At 40.2% G+C, this 24,605-nt stretch overlaps 1 long non-coding RNA gene across 1 annotated transcript in view; it reads right to left on the bottom strand.

The window, feature by feature from the left end:
* Positions 1–1,353: 1,353 nt before the first annotated feature.
* The window catches only part of LOC134864951 (uncharacterized), a 182,492-nt gene continuing 159,240 nt past the window's right edge, over positions 1,354–24,605 (bottom strand). Inside the window, exon 3 of the long non-coding RNA XR_010165880.1 lies at positions 1,354–1,654. This is a non-coding gene — a long non-coding RNA (uncharacterized LOC134864951). The remainder of the gene's footprint in view (positions 1,655–24,605) is intronic.

Below are 24,605 nucleotides of genomic sequence, written 5' to 3'. Positions count from 1 at the left end.
TGGAAAGAGCAAGGAATAAGACACAACAGAGAGAAGAAAATAAGAGGGAGGCATGTTAAGTGAGAAGAAAAGAGAGGGATTATGCCATGCTTGCCACTTCAATGAGAAGAAGGTAGGTTAAACAGGAGCCAAGCGCACCCTGTGGGCATTAACCGAGGTACTTGGATGTGGGGGAATGTTGGACACTGAGGGAGGATGACCAAAAAGAAAGGAAAAAGATTATAAGAAGACCACAACGTGCCAATGATGAAGAAATATCAAACAATAAAATAGTAGGTATCTGTGTGTGTGTGTGTGTGTGTGTGTGTGTGTGTGTGTGTGTGTGTGTGTGTGTGTGTGTGTGTGCTCCTCAATATGCTCATTTTGTAGTGTGTGTTTCCTGCTTTTCTTTGTGTCTGTCACAGTGACAACAGTGTTTATGTGGCGCATGAGATGGGAGAGCAGTGGAACAGACGTAGACAGATGGGGCTAAGAGGGGTGGAAGACATTAAGTGTGTCGTGTCCGTCTGTGTTGGAGTGTGTGTGTGTGTGTGTGTGTGTGTGTGTGTGTGTGTGTGTGTGTGTGTGTGTGTGTGTGTGAGTGTCGATGATCTGTGTGTGTGTTATAGCTGATGATCTCTGATGCGGTGGCAGCAGCAGTGGTACAGTATGCATGACACAGATAGCAGGATTTATGCTCTCCACAAGACTACAGATGGTGACAGGGGAAGTCTCCGCTTCCCTCCATTCCCCCTGTATGACTCTTGTTCTCCGCCTGCCCCAACCAACCCCCACCACATGTCTCTCTCACCAACCCTTTCCTCAGGCCCTGCTGTGTATATTTGCTTTGCTTTGTCATGCTCTCTGACAATGATCCAGTAATGGGATTGTCAAAGTCAAAAGTACAGTATATCATGTCTGTCTCTATAGACTCTTCTGGAGTGGAAACGGTTAGTGGAGCAGTGTGTCAGGCTCCTTTGGGGTTCATACAATAACTTTCCATACACATCGATATGATTTTTAATCTGATTATATGTCTTTATATGATCAGAAACATGCATGTGTAAAAAAAAACAAAAAAAAAAAACATGCTAATGGAGAGAGTTTCGAGAACAAATATAGCCAATAGCACGCAAAGATAATGTACACCACGCCAGGCGGGAGTTTAATTTCATTGGTGAGATAATGGTGATACCAAAATACAGACGTAAAGCTGCGTTCACATGAACAGCATGACTATGTGATCCTAATGGGAGAGCAGTGCTGCAAGAATAAGCGTTAGCGCTAACTTTGGATATTGAACCTTTAACATTTTTGTTAACCACTTGGCTTAAAGTTTAAATTAATTCAACTTTGATTTTGATTTTGCTTATCTCTGATCCGCAACAGTACGAAGGGGTGCAGAATATGGTAAAGTACTGTAGCTTGTTATGGTCAATTACAAGTCACATGTTGCACACCTTGAAAAAGGAGATCGCTAATACAAAACCATCTGGGTATAGTCTGGAGTTAATAAACCTTCAAAAAGTGATTTAGAACATTCTATCATGTATGGCATCTGTCTTTATAGTGTATTCAGTAGTGGAAAAAATATGTTCTTTCCATGGTTAGTTGAGCAGTAATGGTATGCACCTTGTATCTTGGGTTCCCTTTGGAGTTCATGATCTAGGAGGATCTGTAGGAGGAACAAAAAAACGTGTTATATATAAATCCATACATGTATATTTAACCGTTGTGATACATGTATTTTTGTGTGAGCAGGTGACCTTTACAGATTTGCTGCTTTCTTCCAGTACTACATCTGATAGAGTAGCTTAAACTTCTTACATTCAATGCACAGTATATGTTGTACATCTTAAAAAAGTGCAAAGCTTTACAGCTGATAGTAAACTCATCTGGGTAATGCAGAAGATTTTCATAAAACTTGGTGGAAGGGTGTAGCCTTAGGACACACTATAATTATTAGAGGGCAATCTGAATAACACAGTGGATTTACTAAACGTGTTTGCACTTTCATTAGCATCGGTGTGGCATTTGGCCTTAGTGGGTATATGTTCTCTTTATTTGGAGTTTGCTCGACTACCTGGCATTTGTAAGTCAATTTATTCTCTTTAAACTCTGTATTTATTTGCCTTTTTCCTTACTAACTACTGAAAACACGTTTGTATCTTTAAAGCTTCACTATTTTAACCAGCTTGTCGCTAACCACTTAACTACTGTTTTGAGCTGCTAAGTATGTTTTAATTTTTGAGAGCCTTGTGTCCGAAAGCAGCTGCCATTGTTTTAGCGTAACTTAATTCCTTTGCGTCAAAAAAACTCCTCAGTGAGTGTGTCATAGAAGAAGCCAAACTCTCTTTAAACTGATATTCTCAGTACAGCCCCTTTGACATTGCCACGATGTCTTCCAAGTTTGAATTTAACCTTTACCGCTGTACAGGCATTCTGTCTCTTTGAAGTGTCAACGCAATGTAATGTCTTATTGGCACGATCCTTTCTTAAGTCGCTTTTTAAAATGAATTGATGGTTTCCGACTAGGCAGTACATACAAACAGGGATGACAGAACTTCAAATAAAAAATTGTGAGAATTTAACATACAGGTGGATAATTTGACATTGATGCCTAACAAGTATTCCTCCCTGAGTGTTTCCCTATTAACCATACAGACTTCCTTTCAGTTTATGTTACTGCTTTGAGTAACTCTCTTGGTTCAGGTGCCACTGTTGGACCATTTCATTGAGCCTTGCAAGTTCAAACACATTTTGCTACAGTACGTGTAACCACCCTGCATTTTTGTTTCAAAAGTTACATTACAAATGATGTGTCCAAAGAAATAACTAGTACTCTCATGTGCACCGGCACCTGTATGCCTAAAACAGACTCACAGATAATTTCAAAAAGAGTAGGTTTATAGCACCTGATTCTGCATCACTTGATACCGCTATTTGCCCTGTATGAAAGTTTTAAAGTCTTTTTGAATAGAAGGAAAATAATCTATGTTGCAAAGTTCAAATTGTGCCTTTGCACCGAGAACATAGTAGATAGAACAACAACAGAGAGCATTTTTCAAAGTCATTCATTCAGACCCCAAGCTACTATCTTTCCTCAAAGGTTAAGGTGAAAAAAGCTAAAAAAAAGCTACATTTCATTTGTGATTTCCCATCCCAGTCTGTCATTGCTGTTAGTAACAGCCCCTGTAAATGCACTCAGTTACACCAACTCTCTAAAGACACATACATTCAGCTTAACTGTGTGGCTATTATCGCTAATATTAGTGAACTGGACTATTTTTGGAAAGAGGCTCATTTGCATAAAATGAAGGACATTGAGCATTAAATGCATGCATTTTACTTAAATTAGATACCTGCAAACAGCACAGGATCCTTTGTGAGTCCTTTGAGCAATTTACATTTGTTTATAATTTGTTCAGGTTAAGCAGTCGCAACATCCTTCTGTGGTTTACTCTTTAGAGTACTCACATGCCCTGGTTCGCCTTCGTTTGAAACAGACGAATATGCAAATGTTGATGTGGCAAAAAAAAATCTGATATGTATGGCTTGATCTGGGGCAATGGAATAATGTGTATATCTAGAGTTTATATGTTTTTCTTTCCTTTGCGGCTTGTGTGTTTGAATACTGTATTTTCCTTCCTCGATGGTCTGAAGTCAACTGGTTTATTCAGCACTCTTTGTCTTTTGTACATTCATTTTTCTTTGTTCGTACTGCAAAGAGAATTACCTTTTTCCCTCACCTTTTTTCAGTCCTTCTTTCTTCCTCGCACACACTCGCACACACACACACACACACACACACACACACACACACACACACACACACACACACACACACACACACACACACACACACACACACACACACACACACACACACACACACACACACACACACACACACACACACACACACACACACACACACACACACACACACACACACACACAGATCAATGCCTCCCCCAGGTAGGCCGGGTCTCAGTTATTCTGCCACACTGTGTGGGTGAGTTAAAAAGGCAGACCAGTGGCATACTGAGTCAGATTTTATGCGCATCTCAATGCTCTTTGCATGTTTGCTGTATTTGAAAATCACTAAATTGGAGTGAGACTAGACATCTTCTCTTATCCTGCAAAGATCTGAGGGCAGGATTCAGCGCTGTGCTTTGGAAATGAAAATAGCACAAAGGTTTAGACAAGAGGGGGCTGTGAAAGGCAAGTGATCAGTTTGCCTTGGAGCTTGCCTTTGTGAATGTGTTCTGTCTTAAATGCTATTTTCAAGGATCGATAATGAATACTAGATGTTGAATACTAGATGTTGAATACTAGATGTTGGGTTAATTTTTTGTCTTGAGAAACCGGGCTCAGCTGGCGTTATAAATCCCATGGTGCACCAAATTCCACCCTTTGCTTGACCGCATGCTGCGGTAACTGCATGGTAGTGCACACAGCCATGTCATTAGAGACATACAACACAGCATTACAAGCTGAATCACAACAAACACCACCATTGTTTGCCTGATAGTGTGTGCAGGGCTCAAAGAAAAGCTCGAGATTAACTCAATAATGTTGCTGTTACCATAAAAAGCACCACTATGAACATATTGAATTCCATATTAACTTTATTTTAGCAAGAGAGTTAGACTAGCTCATTTCTATTATAGCGAATGGATTTCATCCATTTTGATAGTTTGTGTTTCCGTGTATGTTGGTTGTTATAGTCCTAAAACTGACACAACTAAGAGTGTACATAATGAGGCTAATTCAAAGCTGAACTGATATATTTTGTAAAATTGACCTTGTGAGTAAAATGTGAGTAATGTTAAGAGGGTGATGAAGCTATAGTGAGAATTATAACCCAGCTCTGCTGCTCCATTCTTCTCTGTTGAGCGTTTTAGCACCTTTCAGCTTTTTGTTTTGGTTCTGCACGGCTCTCATCAATGAAGTTTCCAGCCATAGATAGAATAGATAAAATGACTTTATTGATCCTAATTTGGGAAATGTTTTGTTGCAGCAGCATAAAAACAAAGCAATGTAATTACAATAAAATTAAATAGCATTTAAACACAACGTAAAAAATATACATTTGGGACCAAAAATGTACAGAAAATATAAACAAAAACAAAATATGAAGCAGGATATAATATGTACAATAAGTGGGAAGGTGTGGAATAGCATAGCTGTAAATCATTGACACTTAACTCCCGCTGCATAATTGAAAAACAAACAGATTTAGCGTCAAGCTGGTAAATACAAAGGAGCATTTAGCAGAGCCAGATATCTCCCTGAGGAGGTGGTGGAGACCAACAACAGAGCTCAAAGAAAATAAAAGAAGATATGCCAATGTTGTGTTTACAACTTGTTTCTGGAGGTTAAACCTAAATTGACATTTTGTATTATCAGAATTTGACTATGAATTCTACAGGGGTGTTCAAGAAAGTGGGATAAGAAAGGTCTTGTCCCACTTTCTGGAACACCCCTTCACCTCCCTTGTATTTGCTTGTTTTTGTACACACAGGTACACATAGTTTGTCTTTTTTTAACGTCAGCTGTTAAAGTTAAGGGACCTACACCCATCACTGCACACTTATGCAGGTCCTGAGGTGTTATCTCACTGTTCTTTCAGCAGAGCTGGGAGCATTTATCAATCTCAGTTTCACTTCACACCCACACACTATTTCAGTGTCTTTTTTTCCTGCTAATACTGTGTGAAAGTGTGTGCCTCTGTATTCATACCTACAATATGACAATATTGTTTTATTACCAGGAGGGCGAAGCGCCTAATTTCCCTCGAACAAGGTCATATCCTGCCTAGCGAGAAACAGGAAACAAAGGCCATGCTCGTCAGGAGGAGACCTGGATCCCAGTGCTGCAAATCACAAATGTCACGCCTTATAAGTGGAGCTGGTCCCCTTTCTCTGTCGAGCACATGAGTGTACACATGGTTGAATGCATAATGCAAGGTGATTCGAGATCTAACTCACTGCCGTTCTGTTTTTCGCCTTACTGTGACAGATAAACGCAAGTTGTGGTTTTGTGCGTCTGTGTGTGCATGCAGTGCCCACGGCACCTGTCAATCAGACATGTCGTTTCTGAATGAGCTTCACTGGGAGATGAGGGCCTATTTGATTTGATCGCTGAGGGGGAGCATACGGCCTGTATCACTGTATCACACACACAGAGGGGAAGAGAGAGTTGCTATTCCTGCAGTATGTCAGATCCTCTTGAATGCACACACACCGGCAGCATGCATAAAGACCATCAAAGACCCAGGCAGACAAAAAGGCGCAGACACATGTGCAGGAACAGTTCCTGGATCTATTCTATTGCAGCAATGCTCCATTGCGTTCAAATTAACACTCTCCATCCTTATCACTTAGGTAGGGAGAGAAAGAGAGCTCACCCAGTAGAAAAAAAGGATGGTAGCTACGAGCTGAAGAAAGTTGAGCATGCGAGCGGGGTAAAGGGGGAAGAATAAAGGAGTAAGGAACAGGGGAGGCGGTGAGAGGAAGAGTGACAGAGTGAAAGGCTGGTCAGAGGGCTGGGGGCTCGTCTCCTCCAGAACACAAAGTGCAGACGGAGTGTGGGGTAGCTTGGCCTGCTAACCTTGGAGTGCTAGTAATTGGCACTTAGCATTAAACAGCCCCTCTCCCTCTGGCTTAATAAGACTCACGGAATAAAAAAAAGGGCTGCAATCTGTAACAGACTTAAAAGAGTCAATCACGCTCTGAACAAAGAAATGCGTCACACAAATACAAATCAGTATATACAGTAAGGGACAGTTCATAATGGATCCTTATACACTGCACATACACACTTATTTAGATTTAATTATGGCTGTGAGATTAATTTGAACAATTATGTAAAGGTAAATGAGAAAACAAAAATGGTGTCACATCTCTTTTCGCAATGATGCTCTTGCTGTGTGTTCCAAATACTTCAAACCCTGCTTTCCTTTCCTTTTCTTTTTTTACAGCAGTTTGTTTTGTGTTACTAACAGGAATAGGATTAATATACAAATGTATTTTTAGTAGCTTGTGGCAGTTCCCTAAGACTGTTTGTATTTATTTGTTTACATTAATGTCAAATACTTTTCAGTATGTTATGGAAGTAAATTGAAGTGAAATTATAGTTGGATAATATTCTTTATTGTGAATCTTTGTTATTATTATTTAAGATTATTTATTTCAATGTTGGTCTTTATATACATAAATAATGTGTTATTATTATTATTATTATTATTATTATTATTATTATTATTATTATTATTATTATATTGTACTATATTATATTTTTATTATTTTACATTATATTATTTATTTTTGAATTAGACCTAAAGTAATTACATTTTTAAAAAGAACATTTCTTTTTTTTAAATTTTATATTGCATAATGGTTACAAAGTCATTGAGAAATCATGTGAAATAATCTTGTGATCTCAAAATTCAAATAAATAAGTATACCCTTGTTTGTTTGTTTTTTGCAATACTTTAGCAACCATAGATTTAAACATTCAAGGACCAGCAAAAGGTGTTAAAATGCGTCGAAAAAGGAGCTGAAGGTTAGTACACAGTTGGATATTTTTCTGCCCTGGCTTTGCCTCTTTTCATATTTTTCCAAAAATGACATGAATGACTGACAAAGCTTGAATACACTGTGTGCAGAGTGCAGAGCCACCTTCAAAGGGCTGTTCATCATGTGTGTACCACTTGGGGTCCAGATTGAGCCTGCTGTGATTCACTGCACTGGGCAGTAATATGTACTGTTATTTTTGGGAAGGGCGGTTATGTCTTACGAGTATTTGTGACAGATGATATCAAAGATTGTCTGCATTCCTATATATTTTTTATAGGAAAACAACTTAGAGATATATAGACACAACTAATGCTATTAACTTTTATCATTATTTAAAACTGTGCTAATGTTTTTTTTCTACCAATTGGGGGCAGATGTCAACAAAACACTGCCTCATCATATTATTACGTTTTTATGGTCACCTTGTTTTGCAATTGCACGACAAAAAACATCCCTCGCGGAATTAGATAAAATTGATTTGAATTCAAACAAGAGTAATCATCTTTTACTCTCCTGTGAAAGGAATAAGAATTATTGAAATAACAAAACAATATATAGATGCTAGAAAGTCACAAATGTTTTGAAATAGGCAGAAAAGCACAGGTACAATACGGTATTGTTATCTTATAGACGTGAAGGGATCACATGTCATTCTTGAAAAAAAAAAGTATGGTTAGTCTTGAAACAAGTTCTTGCAGTTCAAAAACTCCTCTAAAAGAGACCATGTGTCAATAATCAATACTTTTACACAAGCAGCTCTTGCAAATTACATTATTCCCTAATTCATCCGATATTTGTAAATATATTTAAATCTCTGACTAAAGAAACCTGACGATTGTTACTCTTTTAATCCATTAGGTAACTGAAATATATCAAGAAATATTAGACTTTTCATACCAGAAAGCTTTAGATATACAGCTCCGGAAAAAATAAAGAGACCACTCTAAATGTTTGTTAAATCTTTATCTCTACACGTATGGCAGCAAGCATTTATTCATTCAGACTTTAAATGGAACTAGATGCACTTGTGGTAAACAGGAGTCTGAGTGCGTGGAGAAGCACTTTGTCAATCACAAGTCAATTTATACAGCAACCCTTACTTATTTTTCATAACTACATTCAAGCGTTTGATTAAAATGTGTGTTAAGTACTGATCCTGATTCTGTGGAAAAACAATACATTAAATTAGTTTTCTTTTCTCTTTTTTTGAATTATCACAAAATGCCTCACCATGATGAAAATATCATGAACTAACCTTATTTTCATGATGAGCATGTTAAGCAAACAATACAAATACATGGACTTAATTATGTTTGAACGAAAATGTTAACCCATAAGACATCAACCTTAAAAGAAAACTATTGAATAACGACAACTTTTAACTAAACTAATTAAACTGCATTCCCCCAGTAAAATGTAAAACATAATCTGATTAGTTGAAAAGTAACTTCTCAAAGTTTTTCAAGACAAAGAATTCAAACACTTCTGCCTGCACTTCAAACAAAACCATCAACAAAGAATATGATAAAAGAGTTTCTATAAATGGTTTACCTGCTCTTACTATAATTGGGCAACATACTGTATGTGATAGGCTCATGGGCAAATTCTCTTTTCAATGAAAAGCAAACATTGTGTTCAGAATGACCTGAAATTATCACCATGTACTATGTAAAGTTGTTTAACACAGGGAAAGTTCAAATAATCATTTTAATTCAAAAGATGAAGAATTTCTTGATTGTTTGAACCCTCATAAAGAGTTTATAATGGGTTTGCAAAAGATTTCAAAGAAGCGTCTCAAGAATGACCCCAACTATATCAGTGTCAAATTTGAAATTCTGTTAACCCATCAAAGTGCAGAGAAAGAAAGACAAAAACACCAAATGGTGCGGTAAAGAAATACATTGTATTGTAGGTAAAAAGCCATTTGGTGCTTTTCACTCATCAAAGTAAAATGCTTCAGTGAATGTACCAACAACAATCTGACCATAAATTCATGTCTACTGCCCAGGTAGCTTTGCTTCATCCCATCATAATTATATTTTTCTCCAGGATTACGGCTGTGATCTAGTAAAAAGCCTGTGCCTACCTTTCCTGGGTCTTTTCTGCTGCACCTCACATCAAAGTGGACTTTGTTCCATCATAATGAAACTGTAATGATGCTATAGCACAATGTGGTTGTTTAATTGGGCTGTGCGGGAGATGTGTTGAACATTTTACGATGTTCTGTCCATGGCTGGTGTTGAAGCCCATTCGGAACGGACAGAAACGTTCTTTACCAACAAGCCATGTTGACACCTATAAAAAACACTGCATCATGTACACTATCTGTGTTTTCTGTTTGTTTTTGTTTTCTTTTTCTGTACTGTTTTGTCGCCATGCACCAAGCCTGCATCTCAGTACTACATTTGATCGAAGCAAGTTAGTTAGTTATGGTCATTTCTTCTATGTAAATAATGAATGCTCTGGGGAAGATCCTTAACCTTTGCACTGGTTAAATAGTAATTGACATACCATCAGAACATATGCACACAAGAGTCCCAAGAGTTTACTTTTTTTTTTTTAATCATTTGTCTCCTCTTCTCTTGCTTGATCTAATTATACTCTTGGGAGACAGTTCTTTAACAGTAGCTATTCTTAGTTTGTATTAATATTGCTTTCAAGCAGAAGATAACACTTCTACACATTATATATTTAACACCTTGACATAACATTTTGTTTGTTCAAAAGACAAGCTCGAAAGAAAAAAAAAAGGCAGAGCGATCAAAACTTAAATCCAATTTTTCCTAGGACGTAATATTCCCAACGTAACCTAATTCCCTCAGGATATACAAGGTATTGTATTTCTTAATTGTTGTTCAAAGAACATCAGAGTAGTTTCTTAATAAGGATTATGTGTGTGCTAAACTTTGATTGGAGAATAAAAACAATTTACCCTTTACAGTTAAGAACAACCCATACCATAACTTAGCTTTGCCCTAAACTAAGCATACCCTGCTTCATGTTATTCTAAATAGGAGCATCATTTGCTAAATGTACATAATGATTTAAGAAGACTTGAAACTAGCAGTTTAGACTATACAACTCATTAGGAAAATGTTACCTAAGGTAATAAATCAGGTAGGGTCATTTCTTCGTGGACTTCTATACAATACGAGTCCCTTTCGCAACCAGTAGAGTAAAATGCAGGTTTAAGGCACTTCCCTATTGGCTTCACTTCCTATATTTTAACTTTATAGAGGTAACATACACTTTATACACAAAAGTATTGAGACACTCCTCTTAATCATTGAGGTGTTTCATTCAGACCCATTGCCACAGGGGTATAAAATCAAGCACCTAGCCATGCAGTCTGCCTTTACACACATTTATGAAAGAATGGGTCGTTCTAAAGAGCTCACTGAATTTGAATGTGATACTGTATAGGATCCCACCATTGCAACAAGTCAGTTCATGACATTTTTTCTCTCCTAAATATTCAACGATCAACTGTAAGTTATATTATTACAAAATAGAAACGTTTAGGAACCACAGCAACTCAGCTCCAAAAGGTCAGACCACGTTAAGTTACAGAGTGGGGTCGCCAAGTGCTGAGGCGCATAGTGCGTAAAAGTGGTCAAAGCTCTGCTGACTCAATAACTGCAGAGAGTTCCAAAACAGCTCTGGCATTAATATCAGCACCAGAACTGTGCTGGGAACTTCATAGCATGGGTTTCCATGGCCAAGCAGCTGCATGCAAGCCTTACATCACCAAGCAGAATGCCAAGCGTGGGATGGACTGATGTAGAACATGCAGCCACTGGACTCTGGAGCAGTGGAAACCTGTTCTGTGGAGTGACCAACCTCTATCTGGCAGTCTGATGGACGAGTCTGGGCTTGGCGATTGCCAGGAGAACGTTACCAGCCTGACTGCATTGTGCAACTGTAAGGTTTGGTGAAGAAGGGATAATGCTATGGGGTGGTTTTTCTTGGGTTGGCCTAGGCCCTTAGTTCCAAATTGGGATCAATAAAGTACTTATCTATCTATCGAATGTTTCATCTTACCAGGTCATTTTGGACAATTATGTGATTCCAACTTTGTGGAGAGTTTGGGGAAGGCCCTTTTCTGTTCCAGCATGACTGTGCCCCAGTGCACAAAGCAAGGTCCATAAAGGCATGGTTGAAGGAGTTTGGTGTGGAAGAATGTGACTGGCCCACACAGAGCCCTTACCTCAACCCCATTGAACACCTTTGGGATGAACTAGAACGGAGATTGTGAGCCAGGCCCTCTCGTCCAACATCAGTGTCTTAGTGGAGCAGATAAGTGAAACAATCGTTCAAATAGTGATACAAGCACCAAACTTGGTAAAAATACTCCTTAGACATTACTCTTTTGAAAAAGTACGCGGGCTACTTGAAATTCAAGATGGCCACCCATTTTCCAACATGGCAGCCATACAGACTTGTAATAGTGCAGCAGATAAGTGAAACAATTGTTCAAATAGTGATAAAAGCACTAAACTTGGTAGAAATACTCCTTAGACATTACTCTTTTGAAAAAGTACTTGAAATTCAAGATGGCCGCCCATTTTCTAAGATGGCCGCCATGCAGACTTGTAAATGGGGATATTTGACACATAATCTCACCAATCTGATCAATTTGGATGATCTTGGTGTCTAAAAGTATAGGGAATTTGAACGTTTCCTAACCCTCACACTTGCAGCTAAATAGTCTTGTGCAGGTAAGACCATATCGGTAGCATTTGCACTTCCATAGCATTCTGAATGGCATCCACACTTGGTCAGCTGTTGGCAACTCTCTGCAATGGGTGGAAGTGTTGTCCAGAAGACCTTCCATGTATCTCCACAAGAGCATTCCTTTGTTTTTTTCCAGTCCGACAGAGGTGTAAAAGTCATGTATAGGAAACCACCTCAGGTTGCATCCTTGGCCAAAGGACACCAACAACTGCAGCAAACCAATCTGTTGAAGGAGTGGCAGAACACTCAGGACCTTGCTCCCCTCCTCCACTTCATGCCTGGCATGTACAACAATGTGTGTGTCAGCTTCCTCATGACTACATGGTGCTATCCCATCCAAGGTGATCGTGTTGTTGCAGGTAACATCTTCATCTTTGGTCACAGTGACCAAGTTGGGTGTAGACATATGTGCAATCTGGTCAGCCAGGAACCTGAACAGCTCAGTTTTGTTATCACTGTCTCGTAGGAAGTTCCGCCAGTTTGAGGGTTTTTGCCCTTGTTTGTTACTCTGCGTTTTACCCCACATCCACGCTTTGACCTGGTTTCAGCCTTGAGACTTGATGACTGGTAGACATTAAATACAATGTCTGTTCTCTTGTACTTTGGGGAGCACATCCAACATGGCATAGTCTCCAAACGTCTTTGAGGTTCATGGTGGCAGGGTATTCACCAGTGCTGAACCATCAATGATGATTGCATCAGCCTTTGGTTCCACATCAGGTATTGTAACATGGCTCAAGAATGGCTGCAAGCTGGGACTTCAGACTGGGGGAATAGTGGCAGCCTTTGACAGGATGGATGCAGCTGTGCAAGAGAAGTGGGTCAAATTATTCAACATCGCCTACTTCATCGCAAAAGAAGAGCAGCCCTTCACCCTATTCCGCAAGCTGATGACGCTTCACAAGACCAATGGCCTCGACCTTGGCTCAACCTACCACAACGATGTGGCATGCAACACCTTTGTTGAAGTCATAGCCTCATGCTTCATTGAAGACCTCAAGGAAGAGGTGCAAGCAGCCAGGTTCTTCTCTGTGATGTCTGACTCCTCAGTTGACCGTACGGTGAATGACCAGGAGATGATCTACTGCAACAAACTTGTGGATGGCAAACCAGTGAACCTGCTTATCCAAATTGTGACCCTGGATCCCGCCCACAGCCAGGGCATTTGGGATGCCATTCTGAAAGGGCTGAAAGTGGTTGGTAGTTGTGTTTACTTTTGAATGTAATGTATGAATGAAAGAATGCATGCTTCTATTGTATTCATATTATAACCTAATGTGAGGATGCTAAGTCTTTTTAAAATTCCAAATTTATCTCCAAGGTGGGGGTTCAAGAGGAGGACCTGAAGCTGCGTCTTGTGGGCTTTGGATGTGATGGTGCTTCCGTAATGCTGGGAGTGAACAACGGAGTCGCAGCCAGACTAAAGCACCTGTGCCCCTCCCTAGTGGCGATATGGTGCGCTCGATAGTTTGAAAGTGCTTCCCAAGCTGAAGGAGCTGAACGAGGTGCTACTTGTCATCCACAAACATTACACAGTCTCTTCTAAGGCATCACGGGAGCTGGAAGAGATCAGCAAGGCGATGGAGGTCTCTATTCTCAGGCCAGGGAACACTGAAGGTATTAATATAATAAAGATATGTTTATTATATTTTATTTTTAATTGAAAGAGACAGTGCACATTAATGAACATTACTGTAAATATGCCGGTTCAGCCAGGGAGGCTAGTTTTCAACCGTAGTCCAAGGCAGATGTTATGAGTACTACACATAAATAACATTGAAAATATACAATGTGATAATGTGACGATGATAATGATTAGTTAAAACCAAAGTGAAGCGGATTGTCTAATCGCTGCTGTCTGATTGCAGGTACCCGCTGATTACCACACACATCGCATGCCCTTGAGTCCCTCATGAGGAACTACAAGCCTCTACTTGTATACTTTGAGAACCACATCTGTGATCCCAATGACAGGGAAGCGAGTGCAGCCATGAAAGGGAGGGCAACGTTTATAATGAAGTCTCTGAAGCAGTACAGAACACTCCTCTTCATCCACCTCATGCTGGATATCCTTCCAAGAACTGAAGCACCTCAGCCTCTTGTTCCCCGAAAGACAGCCTCACACTCCAGATGGTCTCAGATGGGCTGCAGACAACATGCATGGTTTGTGTAGCTATGCAGGTGAGGAACAATGTTCCCTTATTTTACATGATTGCATATTCAATTTAGGCTGTAACAGCTGAAAGTCACAGCTGTATGATTTATTTGTGTTTTTTAGTGATGAAATTAGTTAAACTGTTTGTTCATGTTCAATGCAGGCAAACCCAGGCCCAACGCTGCAGCGGTTCCTGACTGAAGTTGGGACTGGATCCACCTGGCAAGGTGTTGAGATCAACAGGACCAGCGCCGATGATGACAACTTCAACAACCGCAAGCTTCGCCTCACCAACAGATTCTGTGAGTTTGTGTCAGAGCGTTTCAGGAGTCTCGAGACCGGCGTTCTGAAAGCGATTTCCACACTCTTCAACTTGTCCAACTGGCCAGAAGACACCAACACCCTGGCTACATTTGGCAGCGCTGAACTGAATGTCATCATGGAGCATTTCCGCCCAGTCCTGGAGCCATGCAAGGACTTTGAATCTGAGGATGCAGCAAGACGAGAGTGGCTTGACCTCAAGATCCTAGTTGCCTGTCACTACAGGCATCTCGATTCCCAGGTGAGTGATCCTCCAAGGGTTTCCTCCACATTAACAGCAACATTGTACTTATATAGCACATTTCCTACAAGTTGATTGCAGCACAGTGTGCTTGGGATCTACAAAGAATCCCACTTTAAAAACATGACAGATGAACAGACTTTCAACCCATTCTCTCAGGTGCTGTGGCAGCGGCTGATCCAGGGTGCCATCGGAAGAGCTGACCAGTTCCAGCACATGCAGGTGGTAGCAGAGATCAGCCTTGTCCTCCCCATGAGCAGCTCCTGCTGCGAGCGTGGTTTCTCCTGCATGAAACGGGTGATGTCGGACTGGAGGTCTCGCCTAGCCAATGACACTCTTAACAGCCTCATGCAAATCTCAATGCATGGCCATCCTCATGACGACCCACTAAATGCAGTCACTAAATGGTGGAATAGTGGCAGAAGGTCACGTAGGCCACAGCTCCGTGACTGCGGGTGTTGGTTGTCATCTTGAAGCTAAACAAATCTAGTCTGGAAATAAATATATTATTTTTATTAACATAATGTATTGTGTTTTTATTATATTATCAGTAAGTAACAACTCAAAATGTAAAAAAGATTTTCGGGAAAATTTGGGACGATTCGGGACGGTTCAAAATGTTTTTCGGGACGTTTCCGGGATGGTGGTGAAAAAAGCTAAGTTTGATCCCTGACAGCACCAAACTCCAGAACTGAAACTACGGACTTTGAAGCTTGCGACTATCACACCAAGCATCAAAGCATAGCGCTTCCTCAGAGTTGTCCGCTGCCTCAGTGCAATAGTCATTGTAGATCATCAACAGCTGGTAGAGACTGCATGTTGTTATCTGGTGGGCCTGGCATGTCTTAGTGATGCTTGCTGCTGATAGGAAAGAGTCTGCGGTCCCAGAGGAAGCCACCCCTGCTTCCACCAGGGCTCCTTTGCAACCACTCTCTTGTAGAAGTTTTCCAATTGACTTCAGTGCAGCCATCTCAATGTGTACGCCTCCATACATTATGACAAACTTATCCTCACCATACTACTCAGGCCAGTGCCACTGGATTTGCTTTGCCAATGCATAGATTGGCTGGTCGGCAGTCATGACAGGTATCTGACCTAGATTCAGGAAATATAGTCTCTTAAACTTTGTCCATGACATGTCTGATGGTAGCAACCGAGTGGGCTGGGTCTCGCAAGAGCGATAGCAGTGATGTTATGCTAACCTCAGCTTCAGGGCTTCTCTTGTTGGAAGCATGGTGGGTTGGCCAGGACATGTTCACTGCCCCATCTGTCTCTTCAGTTGCACTGACTTTTTCCAGCCTCTCCAAGTCTCACAGGTTCACGGTATTCACCCTGGTTGTCTTTGGTTGGATGTTGGAAAGCTTAGAAGCTGGTGCCATGAAAAGAGGTTGTTGCAGTTGTCGCAGTTGTTGCAGTGGGGTTGTGGTCAATGGTGTCCAAGGCTGTTGTGGTGAACAACCCTCTCCTCAGAACTTGTGGGCAGACCACCCCATCCTCTATGTACCTGTTGACCGTTGCATCTCCAAGCTGTGCAGATATTTCCAGTACTCTGTCATATGAAATGCTAAGGCCATGTTCATAAAGCATTGTCACCAGCATCCTCTTCCTAGTCTTGGCATATATTGACATTCCCATGTAGATGGGGAATGGTGTTTCCCGATCTTTGGAATGCCTGTGAGTCGATGCTCCTTCCTTGTGTCTTGTGTAGCAGTTATACTGCAGGGGCTGTGCAATTGCAAGGTCTGACTTGGAGGCACCAAATCTCAGTTGTGATTTGATGTCAGCCCTGTGTTCAATCATGCCTACAAATCGAAGAAGGCTGGGTGGAAAGGCATCCTCAATACATCCCTCATTGAAGGTTCCATCAAAGGAAAACTTGTGGTCCAGCATGTGTCTCCTCAATATCTTGGCTGCTTTGGCAAGTGTCATAGCATCACTATAGTCAGAGGCTTGTGACAGGGCAAAGCCTACATCATTTTGGAAAGCCAGCAGGACATCTCTTCCCTGAGCTTCCAGCTCAGGTATTTCAGCCAACGGTGTGTCCTTCAGTCTGGTGGCGTTAACATCCGGTGTCTCCATACCCAGCTGTTCTAGACGCTGTTTGTAGAGGTTGACCATATCTGCAAGTCTGAATATTGCAGGTCCCTTGGAACTTAATTTGGTCTCCACTTTGTAGGTTACTAGTTCTGAAAATGCCAGTGGGTGGACATCCCACTGCTGGCTGTGCTCACTCTTTACAACATTTCTCAGGTAGGCTCTCTCTCTGTTGTACATGGATGTCAAACATGCAGCATGATACTTGAGCTCCTGTGCTATGACATCTCCACCATTCAGTACTTTCAGGAGTCTTCCATCATTTAGAGTTTTAGCACAGTCATTGAGTCTTTTGTTAAGCTTCATGGTCTTGGCATGTCTCAGTTCTGATGCTGGCTCTTTTTGTTCACAAAGGAAGCACTCAGACTCCAGACCCTCGCGGCTGGTTCTTCGAAGTTTGTTTTGCCCTTCTTCTGATTGAGCACTTTGAGGTCCAAGCCTTCTCTTTCTTGCCCTGTCCAGTTTGGTGTTCTTGAAAAGATATCGGCAGCTCTGGTGGTACTGTGCCATGTTCCTCCTCAGTGTTTTCTCTATTCCACTACCCTCATCCAGTCTGGTTGGATCCAGAACAAGGGGCATCTCATTGAGGGCATGGAACAGGGGGATATTGGTCGCAATCATGGTGTAGCCATTTTGTTCAGATGCATAACGTTGAGGTGGGGATTTTAGATCCTCATTATCTTTGTTCTCTTGGCAAATACAACATTTATCCCAGTCAGTTTTCCATTTAGATGATCCTGGAGGTGAACTTGCCATCTTGTTCGGTAATTAATGAATTAATGGAGTAAGGCCGAGGGTTTATCCTTTTACCACCTTTACCACAGTATGACTTTACACATTCAGGTATGGGATACAACTAGGTTCAGACATAAATCCTACACCTGGCCCGATTGTTCATTCAGTGCCATTTAAGTCCGTGTGATCTGTACAGCTTCTGGGTGACTACATGCAAAGTCATGTAAAGCCCCGTCACCCTTGGCTCGGCTCTCCCGCGCTGGAACACCCTGTCGATTCAGGTGCGGCTATCTAACTACATATAACTAATATCTAACTACTAGCTAACTGTTGTGAGGCTTGAACTAGATAGCATTTGGGACACCAAACTATACTATTACCACTACTACTAGTTACAGTAAAGCTTGTTTAGCCAACACCGAACCCCATGCTGAGTTTCACAGCAGTGTGATGTCACCAGTGTGCCCTGGCTGTGCCCTGACATCCACTCTTTTCTGACTCTCTCTCCACCCTCACTGGGGGTGCATCCAATTCAGTTCTCATTCCTGGGATATGTTCCACATCAATCAGCTGTGGGTGCTGTCTTCATGCACAATGTGTTAGAGTCTGAAATGCTTAATCACACACAGAGACCCTCACCTGGTTTAGCCCGTGAGCCAACATAGTGGATTATTTTTATCTAAGGCCAGAATAAGGCAAAAGTAAGCTTTTGAGAGGTTTAAGGGTCCCAGAAATGGATTCTACATGATAAAAAATGTATTGATGTCAGAATCATCCATATTGGCCAGGTCTGTGCATATTTATTACTGCTTATGGCGGCTTGAAAATGGGCGGCCATCTTGAATTTCAAGTGGCCCGCGTACTTTTTGAAAACAGTAATGTCTAAGGAGTATCTTTGCCAATTGTGGTGCTTGTATTACCATTTGAACGATTCCTCTGAAAATATGATATTATCTGCTGCACTCTCTGACCTCACAAATGCTCTTCTGGATGAATGGGCAATGATTCCCACAGGCATACTCCAAACTCTTGTGGAAAGCTTTCCCAGAAAAGTGGAAGCTGTTACAGCTGCAAACGGGGGGACCAACTTCATATGAATGCCAAAGAATTTGGAATGGGATGTCATAAAAAGCTCCTCTAGGTGTAATATATAGGGATCCCAATACTTCTGTCTATATAGTGTATCTTGAAATGGCTTTAGCTGAAAAATGCTCACTATTATAAAAAAAACATGGTTGATTCCACGAAAATCTTTGCTACATTTTAAATATATAGCAAGAATCTGCGGGTTTTTTATTTATTTACATGTATTAAGTCTTTTACCACAGTTTTGAAATCCAAGGACTCCACCGGGAAGTATCCAAAATGTTAATATTTACTTGTGCCAAAATGTCATCTGTTGGGCCGAATTCAGTTTCTACAACAACCGCTCTGTCACACCACAAAGGCCCTCTGTAAAATCCCGTCCTCTCAGTGACTGGCCCCCGTCTGCATAATCAAGCCCGCAGATCATTACCATGTGTGCCATATTACAGTCCTGCCAAACCCCAATTAAGGTAGGATTACCTATGCATGGGCAGTTTTATCCTCATTGTGGTAGAGGCGGTCCATTTCCATAAGCAGCTCACAGTTAATTTGGGCTTAAATCTAACATGTACCTGTGTTTGTTTTCCACCATTGGCGTTTAATTTGCATATTAAAGTGCTAAAATAAATCCCATTTATGACCAATGGAAACTTTGTGTTACTTGGACAGCAATTACCGTAAAACTTTCCTCCCTTTGCAGTCTCAGTGCGGCCATGTAATTGATTCCCATTAATTGCAGGTGCTGCTGCAAGTGCATGAAATTAGCACAACGCACCAACGCTGTCCTCATCAGGAAATATATCTCCATATGATAGACAGTGAAGGTTGAATTAGGATTTTTAAGAAGATGAAGAGCTCATGCGAAAACTCATTAAAAATAGTTAACAACTGACATTGCTTTATTAAACATGTGCTTACAGTATGCACACGCAAAGACACACATTCACCCGGCGCCACTCCAGGGACTTAATTATTGCTACATATAAGCGGAAGCTTTCTTATAGTATTTACATAGTTTCATTTTCCTTTTAATATTCAAGGAAATCTTATTAAAGTAAAAAAAAAAAAAGAAAAACTCCTTTTGCTGAACAGAGAGGAGATCTTGATTAAACAAAAATATCTTGCCTTTGACATGTTGTAAGGATGAGGCCGGCAGGTTTAAGCCTTTGAAGAAAAGAGTTTTATCAATATTAACAAGACTTTCCTTACCCTCTACCCTGACCTCCTATTCTTCAATGAACACTTTTTTTTGCCTTTTTCTTTTTAAATTCCACTGGACATTTATATAAAACTTGGTCTTGTTGCTTTTGCAACAAATGCGCCAGAATTGTGAAGAGATCCTTTAAACTCCCTCACGACTGAGCCACGTTGACAGGCTCCTCACAACAAGGATGTTTTTATTTAAATGATGCACCCAAAGACAGCTGCATGCTGAATTAAAATCACATCCGTCCTGATACATATCTGAATCCTGTGATTTCATATTCCACACTTTTTCTGCACTGCATTTCATTTCAACATCTTACTTTCCAGGCAACATGAAAGGGCTACACAACACCCTGCAGGAAACACTATGTTATGCATTACGTACGTGTGAATTGTTCATGAAATGACATCTCGTCATGTACGGCATGTTACTTACATCAAATAGCATGCTAAATGATATTGAGCCTTTGTAATCACCACCTTAACTCTTACAGGTTGTTTTAATGTTGGTGCTACATTAAATGTAGTAGTATTGAGTAGTTTATTCATGAACAAATTACTGAGCAGGCCTACTGGGAATGGGCTCAGGGGTCCAAAACTCTTGAACTTACTGAAAAGACACCAACAAATATCAAAAGGAGAAGCCAAAAAACATAAAAAGAAAGAATAAAGCCAAAAATGGATGCAATATGTGTTCAAAGTGATGCCGGAGAACAAAAAGAGACAAGACATATACAGGTCATGAATATGTTAAGCAGGTAACCTGCTGACTATCAAAGAAAGGAATCCGTGTTAAACATACCTCTTCGTACATATGTTTCATTGGCTTATTTGACTATTGCCTTTTGTCTGTTGTATGTTGTAAGGCAATATCACAATTTTGTCTATTGATTGTCTATTTGTAGCATTTACCTATTTTAAGACGTGTTTATCATATAGACACATAGCCTTTGTGTCTGTAAGCATGCTGGTAAATGCAAAGGCAAACCGGGCAGGGTTTATTTTGTTTAGTGCATGTCACTTCGAGCTGTCAGGTTGTCGTAAATTGCTTTTACTCACTCATTCATGAAAGCCTGTTGGATGGTTGGTGCTTGTCCAAAGAAATGCTTATACCAAATTACAGTTGGTGCTCTTCCAGTTGTTACTTTACATGCAAAATTGCTCAGTGGTGGGGGTGCCTCGTCTATCATGTGGTGGCACACAAGTTCAAATTAAGGTCATTCAACCTACGATAATAGGGCCCTTCCTTAACATGTAAATTAAGTAAAGGCAAACAGGAACAAAGAACCCAGTGTGTCTTTGCTTGCAGGGCTGGGGAGATTGGCAGGAGAAAAAAATTGCATGGCCATAAACCCTTTCAGGTCTGTTTTTGAGCAGAAACAAATTATAAACCACCCACATTTATTTTCCTAGTAAATACACAGACATTTTAGCGAGTAGCCATTTCTCCATCCAGATGTATAGCAAATTAATCCGTATTCAAAAAGTTGCAAAGGAAAAGTCACATTAATGCATAAAAAACAAAAAAAAATGGCCGATTATTTAGGAGTCAGTTCATGGACAAAAGCAGGTGGTGGTATCATATCACCAATCAGAAAAAAATCAACAACGTAAAAATACAAATCTGCATAAATGACATTTACGTTTGAAGGTCACATCAGATTAGGTTACAAAAATATTTTTTGTTTCTTATGTGGAGCAGGACCGTTAGTGGACGTTGCACTCATGAGGCGTGTATTTGATTGAAAGCAACCAAAACGTTGGCAAATCTAAGTTTATTAACATGGTAGTTACATGTGTGTAAATAGAGCGAGTCACCTGTTTTCCATCTATTGAATGGTAACTTAAATCTGAAAAATATCGGCAAAAGGAAAATGCGAGCAATGCTTGTTTCTACCCTTGGTCCATAGTCGACAATTTAGGAATTGGTTTATAGAAATAAACAGCAGAGCCAGTCCAATTTCAAATGGTGAGTAAAGTAGATAACTGGATAGAAAACTGACATTTATGTTTGTGTATTGTCTTTAACATTTTAGAAGGATACAACAGATCTGTTTGGAGCCCTTAGAAGATAATGTGCGGATATTTTGGTACCATAACTTACAAATGGACATCATGATGTATTTAAGAAGACTTGAATCTAACAACTTGACACCACTTAGGAAAATGTTTACTAAGGGTCAAGTGAGAAGTAGGGTAATTCTCTCGTAGACTTCTATGCACGGTATATACTTTTTCTTATGTGGAACAAGAGCTTCAGTAGACGTTGAAGTCCATGTTCATCTTCAGTCATACAAATAAACTGTTCCCATTGCATTTTGCTTTCATCGACAGACCGACTTTTCAAGATTATCTTTGCCACAAAGGCTTTTCAAAAAAACGCAACTAATGACACCAGCTGCCCTCAATGTTCTACAGTTCTGGGGCTTCATTTATATATTTGGGTAGGATTCACGTGAAAAGATTGGGGTTTGCACATGTATGTACAACACAGTTGGGACTTAATTTAAAAAAAACTATTTATGTCTATTTCATGATTAGTGTTCCAGCTATCAATCAGCAATCTACCAGCAACTTAATCAACCAGTTAAAGGATGTAAAAATAAATGTGTTTAATACATCAGCAGTACACCTTAGCAAATACATGGTGGTATTAAGTTTCAATACCTCGTTTGTTTTACGAGTGATGTATCAAGTCGTGGCAAACGGCAAACAAACTAATTCACATAAGTTGTAAAGCACAGTTCAAAAACAAAGTTCTCAATTGCTTAAAATTGTAAACAGACTTTTAAACATAATTATATAGTATATAAACCACAGACTCGTATCTATATAACCCAGAAAAAAAAAAAAAAAACAGCATCAGCTTGAACTTAATTCTGTCCTTCTGTTTACCGCATCATTTATGAGAACATGGAAGTGGACATTTTTGTGTGTACTCAGGAGTATCAAACAGGCATTTGTTGTCAGATTGGCTTTTATCAATTGTTGCTAATGAATCCCTCATACATGATACACGAGAGGTAATATTTAGATTTATGGCATTATTTTAGATGTTTCTCTCCTATCATCCTTATGCCAATGGTGTTGCAGTTTCCAATTCCTCCCGTTTTGTGCGTACACATGGGTCAAAGTGTCCTTAGAGGACCGCACACTTTCCTGCCAAGTTTGCTTTTTATAAAATCACAAAGATTGCTTAGCAATTGGCGTACACCATCTTTTGAGCATACGCCACATTTATAAATGAAGCCCCTGATGATTAGAACCTAAGGTGCACATAGCAGCCAAAGTTGGTCATTTATTGGATGTAACAGAAGAGTCTTGGCATGAGGAGAAGGTAAGTTAACCTGGACTCTAAGAAAGTCCTTGAATTCTCTGAAGTTTAGAGCTGCTCTGTATAATTGGCAGCCTCTAAAATATGAATTGGAGGGATTCACTGGGTAGTTCGATATCTAGGGATGTGTTTCGAGTTTCTTCCACCTTGAGGATCTGTCTATTTGAGTGAAGGGAATCTAGACTAGAGGTGTACTGTAAGCAGGAGTGAGAGAGAGGAAGATATATGACATAATCCAAACTGAGATTGGTTGCTGTGTGATATCTTGTTTCTCAGCCCCACAGACTCAATCAATAGCTGCCAGAAAGGGAGAAGAAGGCACTCTCTCGTACACAACCACACACACACAAATGCACACACACACCTTCACACCTGTCAGTGTGGAGGAAATGTTGAAGCTAATGAGAAAAGCTTTAAGACATCTTTCTAGCTGTCCACTTCAGGGACATGTGGACACTTTACCTATTCTTTCTCTAAGTGAGTACACTTTATCCAATAAAATCTTTCAGATACAAAGCCGATTTAACAACTCGCAGAATATCTCTGTGATTGAAGGGACACAATAGGAATAGTTCTAAGTAGAGATAATTAATTCAATTAATTCTACTGAATAGGTTCAGTAGGTGACATAACGGGGTGAGGGTTAGCAAAAAGGCCATAATGCGTGCCATGTGTCAACCTGCCCAAAACCCTATCAGTAAAGAGAGAGCAGCTGAAGTTTAGCTGTAGATTATAAGCCAATCAAAGACAGAATTATTCTCCCAAAAAAAGCATTTTCCCCATAACAAAAGACATCTTTAAAACTGTTGACACTTCCAACTGCACACAAGGCTAAGGTAACATATAAACTTGTGTTTCTTTTTCTGGAATCTGAAAGTTAACTTCCCAGTGCGTAGAATCCCAATGTAAAATGCATAGGTTGAATAGAACATTGAAGTATCTCAGAAGTTAGAAAACTGGGTAAGTGTATGTGCAGTGCTCATCACAGAAACACCAACAAGGCGGGGGTCACGCCAGATGATGATCCAGAGGGTGAATGAAAAAGAGAAGGCCCTATCACAGGTACTGAAAGCAGACAGGAAAACCAGACACCTGGTACCTACTTGGCAAGATACAGATGTCTTGGAATCTATAAGC

This window comes from Eleginops maclovinus, chromosome 5 (assembly GCF_036324505.1).
Source record: "Eleginops maclovinus isolate JMC-PN-2008 ecotype Puerto Natales chromosome 5, JC_Emac_rtc_rv5, whole genome shotgun sequence".
NCBI classification, from domain to species: Eukaryota; Metazoa; Chordata; class Actinopteri; order Perciformes; family Eleginopidae; genus Eleginops; species Eleginops maclovinus.
The sequence above is the reverse complement of the archived record's forward strand: the minus strand, read 5'-3'. Positions and strand labels throughout refer to the sequence as shown.